This window comes from Microcebus murinus, chromosome 10 (genome assembly GCF_040939455.1).
Source record: "Microcebus murinus isolate Inina chromosome 10, M.murinus_Inina_mat1.0, whole genome shotgun sequence".
NCBI lineage: Eukaryota > Metazoa > Chordata > Mammalia > Primates > Cheirogaleidae > Microcebus > Microcebus murinus.
The window spans coordinates 30,459,070-30,466,362 of record NC_134113.1 but is presented as its reverse complement, the minus strand read 5'-3'; the positions used below and the strand labels follow the sequence as shown (position 1 = coordinate 30,466,362).

The 7,293-nt window shown below is 34.7% G+C and overlaps 1 protein-coding gene across 2 annotated transcripts in view; it reads right to left on the bottom strand.

Moving 5' to 3' along the window:
- Nucleotides 1-373: 373 nt before the first annotated feature.
- The window catches only part of KITLG (KIT ligand), an 83,452-nt gene continuing 76,532 nt past the window's right edge, over nucleotides 374-7,293 (bottom strand). Inside the window, exon 9 of one of the 2 annotated variants that reach the window (XM_012757863.3) lies at nucleotides 374-5,307. The gene's annotated coding sequence lies outside the window, so the exon portion shown is untranslated. The remainder of the gene's footprint in view (nucleotides 5,308-7,293) is intronic. The other variant, XM_012757862.3, reaches the window with a different exon arrangement.

Genomic DNA, 7,293 nt, shown 5'->3' with positions numbered 1-7,293 from the left:
TATAATGTGATTAACTGATTGAAAAGGGGCAAAAGTGGAGGAGTGTAATCAGTTAGGAGACTTCTATAGTCATCAAGGCTTGTATTGGTGGATGTTGGCAAGATCAAGGATGGGCAGAGGAAGGGGAATCAGCAAATTATGAAGAGAAATGGGAGGTGAATATATGGTGTTGTAAAGCCGGGGGATGTGGTCTCAAGCCAAATACTGACCAGAGGTTAAGCGGGATGATTATTTACTGCTTAAACCACAGAAACCATAATGGAGTTTGATCTTCTTGCCACTTTGCTCAGAAACATGCAGTGGCTTCTTGTGGACCCTAATAAGAGCACCTGCACTCCCTATTGTATTATCCAAGGGTCTGGTCTCATCTCTCTCTCTCTTTACACAGCATATGCTAAGAACACACCTGTTTGATTTGGTGAAATAAACTGAGAAATTTTACAGCTTCTTACTTTGGAGAATGCTGCTCAGACTGCACATAATTCTGAATCTCTATCAAAATTTGTCTCATCCTTCTAAGTCTTAGCCCAAATACCAACTTCTCCATGATCCTCCGTTCTGTATCCATCTCTCCTTCCCACGTGGCCTAAGTGCATGAACTAGACCTCAGTTTTGCACATAGGTAGTTATTTCAGTATGAATACTTCTTCCATCTTCCCCAACTAAATTATAAACCTCCTGAAAGCAAACAGTGTGTTAATTCAACTTTATCATCTTTGATCAACCTTATTTTAGTGATCAATAAGTACTTTTTGAATTAAAATTATTGTTTATCCCCTTGTGTCAATAACTCAACAAAATGTCGATTGATGATAAAAAGTTTCCATAGAAAAATCTGATTTTAGCTTAAAAAATGTTTAATGATGTGAATGTGTGATAACCTTAAGATATCAAATGACAGGGCAAATTTGTGAGAGTGCATAAAATTCTTTATTTAGAACAATAAAGTATATGTATATATAATGTAATTTCAAATTCAAACCTGTATAAAAAAGGGGTCAGGACATATACCTATTTTAAAAAGTACACGTACAGTATATACACATACACATCACATTTTACAACCTTTTTTATTTAATTAAACTTCAGCCGTAATAAAACTATTTAGAATAGTGTTGACATACATTTACATTACGATATGCAAACTCCAATCTATGACTGAACTAGGGATATATATACTGTGCATCCATCTAAATGAATACTTTTCAAGTCCACTGATTTAAAAAATGGTGACAAGTAGACACTATAATCACATACTAATCCTTAGAGTATAGGAGAATAGGATATTTTGATTGAAAAATTATATTTAGTGAGTCTTGTAACTCAGAAATCAAGTATTTGAAAACACCATGGTTTTTAGTATAAATAATCATCTTAATTTTATTTTTTAAGAAACATCATAAGGATGTAGTTGGAGATGGCAATTATAAATAAATTTATAATGCTTAGCAAACATTTTAGGATCATAAATATCCATATGAGTATGAATTATTTCTGAAACACCTTGCTATGAAATGAAACCATTACTTGATCTTTACAAATAAAGGCATTTCAAGACTAGTTAATGGAAAACAGCAACACCATGAATTGTGTGATCAAATTCCACAAATGAACGAATTAGAATTTGTATCTGAATGGTTCTATGTTAAAGCCAATTTCAAAATAATATTGTTTCAATGATAAGCTGGCTTACTTTAAAATTCTTATCCCGTTTTCCAATTTTAAAATGTAATTTGTGGATTACCCCTTTATAAATGGGTTCTAATATATCTTTTGGCATTCAAAAACTTTATGAACGTCTTACATTTTCTGCTCTTAGCTTTCAATAAAATGAGAACATTTAAATGCTTAATTTGGTGCATTTCCAAATATTACACACATCTTGTAATATCTCTTCTTGGCTAAAATGACTAAAAGGTACTACTGGTTTTCATTCTTCAGAGGTGATCCAAAACGTTTATTTAAGCAAAGGAAAAAGCCATCTCTTGTGTAAATGGTTATCCAATTCACACTCCTTGAAACTGAATTTCACTTTTACTAATGGACCCTATTTACATTAGAAATAAGAACATCAACAACTTTTTATCATCAAGATACTTATTCACAGGAACAGATTTGAATACTTTGCATGGGCTAGTTTCAGCTCTATTTTATCTTTTTTGTCAGTCATACAGAAACGGCTCACCCCTAAAGAGTGGCTTCCGAGTTTACCATACAGATAAATAAAAAATTGAGATCCAAAGAGGGGAGGTGATTTACCACAGGAGTAAATCACAGTGGAACTTCCTGACAATCTTTCCCAATATCCATCCCACTATGTCAAAATGCATTTTCGAAGACTATATTTCTTAAAGAAGAAGAGATATGGAATGGCTAAAATCCCCATATTGGAATTAAATTTTGAAACCAAAACTTAGCTGCAGAAAAACATTTAAAAAAATCCATGATTTCTGGATGGATTTTTCTGCTTATTTATAACTTCAATTGAATTAGAGTACTAAAATGTGCCACAAAGTTTCTCCAAAGTACTTTAATGCTCAATGAAATGTACTTTAATTCTTAACTAAAAAGAAATACTTCATTATGTACATATACTTTTCATATATTGTTATTTTTCACATCTGTAATCCTTTTTAAGAGTATAGATTACTTGTTCTATTATCATATTGAAAAAATCAGTTTGACTCATTAGAAATTGGCAGTGTGGTAATAAGCATGTTAGATTATAATATCCAGGGAAACTTTGAGATCACTGGGTAGGCATCATTTATCAAAGAGCCAGTTTCTTTACAGACTTGGTCACTACCAAAGAGGGAGAAACAAAGCTTTCAGTATAATTTAGAATCTATAGACTTCTGAGATCATTTTAAAAGGTGATTTTGAAACACTGCAAGAGAGAACAATCAGATACATGGCACCAGTTGAAAAGGAGATTTCATGGTTTGCTATCTCAGCTGTGAGTTTTCCATGATTTATGAAGGATATTCAGAACACATCTGGGATAAAATAAGCAAATATATATATGTTTATATTTATCTCAAAGCAGATATGACACAGTTAATATCCAAGCAGTTAGCATCCAAAATAATGTTCAGCATTTTTCTACTGTTCATGCACTTTATTGAATTTTAAAAATTGGCAATGAACCAATACATTTAATAGGCAGGACACATCTCCCCTCCCCTATCATGTCAGATTTCATAACTTGCTGAATTTGTTTATTTAACTCCACTGGTTAAGTTCATGTTCTTGAGTGTTAAAACTCAGCTACTAGCTTGGAGAACAAAGTACATTTATTGTACTCTCAAGTATATTAAACAGCATTTTCATATGCCCAAGTAAATTGAAACCACTGGTTAATAAATCAAACCATTAGATTGAGAAGTATCCCTCAATCTATACACAACCTACACACACAACTTTAATCTATGTCTTTATTCTTCAAAACAATTAATGCCATAGACTGACACAGGACCTTTCAGCAGTTAAACTGATCTCTGGTTTTATTACCAATCAATTGTATCATGGAATATCTGAGGGCCTGAACAAGTTAATGTGGCTTCCCAAAGCACGTGGGTTGTGTCTTAGAGAAATGACTAATGTTTAAGGGACCACAGCACATTATCTTGGCTCCTTGGTATGAAAAAGAGCAAAGGCCACTTATTGGAGTTGGTTTAGATTAGCTTTGAACTTAAACTAAAATCCAACTATACTAGAAATTCTTGGACTTTTAAAATTAAAGGAAAACTAGAAGTCAGTTTTTCATGCCCTTTTGTATTATTACATTGAAAATTGTCATCTTATGGGCGTAGTACATGGCAATAATAATATCACAAAGATCAAGTCAGAATGGAAAGCTTTGAATTCTTTAGGTGTACATTCCTGACATGTTACATGTTAAAAGAACCTTCAAACAAATAAACCAAAAAACAAAACAAAACAAAACAAAAACATTCTTTGACTTTAGTCAGATGTTCCTTTCACTATCAAAAAAAATTGTCAAGGGGTATTCACATAATGTCTTACAAGTTCTAGTTTAAAAGTACAATGTCCATCTTGGGAATTCCTGCCAAATTTACTCTTAATATGACAAATGCTGTCACACATTTTAAATAGCAAACTGACATGCATAACTACATAAAGCTTTCTTTTTATTTTTAATTCATAAACCTTAATAATATAGAGTGCCTGATTTTAAATAAATGGTTCCTTTAAAGAGATAATGGTGATTATACTATAAATAACTAAAGTTTCCTGATTCCTTGCGTTCTTGTAAAAGCCAAGTAATCTAGTTTTTTTCAACACCCATATTAGCATGTGGGTGTGGTTTTCTAACCTTAGATACTAAATATCATAATTTATTTTTATTCTATCCCATGGTGGAAATTGAAAATGGGACCATCTTACATTTAGCATTTTCTCATAAGTCCCTTTACACAGCTCTGTAATAGTTTTCGAATATAAACATGTCATAACATATTCTGCAAACATGATTCATACATTCTATAGTTCTATAGTGGTCAAAGGAACAGGCAGACTTTCTCAGGGGTGCCAAAAGTCTTTTTCAGTAGACCGTTCTGCTGTTCAGTGTTCAAAGCTTCTTCCTGTGATGACTCTTTCGGAGAATCTCCCTTGTGCCAAGGCGTAATTCAGTACTGGCTCCCCGGCATGGATAGAACCAGGCAGCTATGTCCATTTGTTTAGTGGGATATGGGTGAGCATGGTTTACATCAGGAAGAGATCAAGACTCATATCGTTAATCAGCAACTACAATGCTGACACGCTGCCAACTCCAATCACTTAGTTCCCACTGCTTTCTACACCATATAGTGGCTGATGCTGCTGAGTTTTAAAAATATTTTCTAGATCCCTTCGAGAAAAATTATTACCCCCACTATCCAGGCTGAAATCTACTTGCAGACACCAGGATAACTACAGGCTGCAGGTTGTATCTGAAGAATAAAGCTAGGTGTTTTTTCAGCATTTTAGACATTTCTGGAGCCATGCAAATGGTGCATGCAGTCTGACACACGTGCTTTCTCTTCCAACATCAGTTCCAAGTTCTACATGAGACCACCAGTTCCCCAGGTCCTTAAAATAAGAGTCTTGCTCCATGCAAGTTCTTCTTTATAGATGATTAAAATTCAGTGCCAGTTTCACAGTAAAACACTCTGTTCCAATTTCTGAATCATCCATATAAAGTCATGGGTAGCAAGAACATATAAAGATGCGGTCTGTCACTCCAGACAGAATATGAATTTGTTTAAAGCTGCTTCATTTATGAAGCAAACATGAACTGTTACCAGCCTAGAGAGGAAGGAAAAAAGAGAGATTATGGTGCGTCTGCTTTCTGCCTTTTTTCCCCATTCTCAAATGGCTGAATTCATATAAGACCACCGAATGAGCAATAGATTTACAATGCATCCTTAAAAGAACTTGGTGAATGGTTTCTAGGACAAAACTATCACTCACATTCTATGATCTCCCTGGAAACACTTAACGTTATGTGAAATGATCTTACTTACTGCTTACTTTCTATCCTCTCTCATTAGAATGTAAGCTCCCTGAGGAAAGGGAGCTTTGTCTATCTGTTTTTACTGTTGTACCTCCGCTTGTGTAATAGCGCTTGCCACGTAATAGACATTTGGCAAACTTGAACCTAAGAATGCATGAGTGACTACCTTGTGGCTTTCTTGCTCCCAGACATTCCACCAATTATCTCAGTTTGTGATAAGAGGGTAATCAACCTATTTCGTCTTAAATTTCTCTAGCAAGGCTATGAAAGGTAGCAGACAGGTGGTGAGGGGAGAAGGGTTGAAAGACCAGGAAGTGTCTAGAAAGAAGAGAGTGAAGAAGTAGAGATTGACGGAGTAGCATGAAAAAGATACCTGGGAGAAGAAGAGAAGCTGATCAGAAGCCACCAACAAATAATAGCTCCACATGGCCACCAAGCAACTCCAGTGCCTTGACTGCCTAGCTAGTTCTAGCAATTGCTTCTCCCAACTGAAGAAACAGCAGCCGTAAGATTTCATTCAATCCTTCCAGCCAAAAAAAAAAAAAAAAAAAAACCAGACAGACTGAAATCCTGGCACTACATCCTGACAAAGTCTCTGGGAAGGTTCACTTGGCCTCAACACAGCTTACTGTACTTGTTGAGGCATGACAGCCATACTTTGTTTTAGTCCTCCAGTGCTGATATTGAACCACTGAGATTTCTGATGCTTCAGCTTTCCAGTAAAGTATCTGTACTTCCTTATGCACTTCCTAAAAATTATAGACAGTATCATCATTCTGTCTTCAATCACAACCCCTAAATAAATGTGTTTTGCACATTTCTTCTTCCTTGCTTGCTCCCTTTCCCTACCTTTGTCTTTCTTTATCAATTCCAGAATCACAGAACATTGGTTTTAAAACATTGAGATCATTACATAATCTATAAAATTCCATAGTGTAATAAGAATTGCAGTATTTTTTCCGGTCTCTCTAAATGTAATATATCAAAAATTACATTACATAACAATTTACCAAACAGAGAACTCTAGAAACTAGAGAACCTGTATTTAAGAGAGCAGAATTAAATCCAGATCAAAAGAATTAAGAGATAGTAAGAGATAGCAGAGCATTAAATGTAGAGAAGTAAAATTGTGAATCTATTTTTGATTCTGCCCCTGGATCACTTAGAAAGAAAATAAACTTGCAGGCTGACAACTGTTTTCCCATTGAACAAAACTACAATTTTTATAATGATATCCTGGATTCTTACGACAACCTCACAAAATGAGAAGAGTGAATATTATTATCCACTCCTTATGTATGAAAAACCAGGGGTTAAAGGACAGGAACTGACTCATACAGGATTCTACAGATAGTTAAGTTGCAGAGCCAAGGCTTGAACCCAAGTCTAATTCCTTTTAGTCCTCTGCCTCACAAGGTGTCTACAGAAAAAAAAATCTCAAGAACAAAAACTTCCAAATCTTCAGAAATTATTAGGAAATATCTGGTAAAGAATCACAGATCTCACCATTTGATAACCAACCATTACCCAAAGCTCTGTGGCCTAAATTTCTAAATTTGTCCTTATTCTAATTCTCAGACCTATTTTCTTTTGCCTTAGCTCAGATATACAGGAAACTTCTAGTTTGTGTCTCTTTTATGAATCTCTCCACAAGCCTAAGTATCATGAGAATACTTTATACATTTACCATGCTGGGGTAAGTCAATAAACTGCTGAGTGTCTACAAACCCATGCTATTTACCAACAACCAGACTGGGCTTTCTCTGTGAATAAGAAGT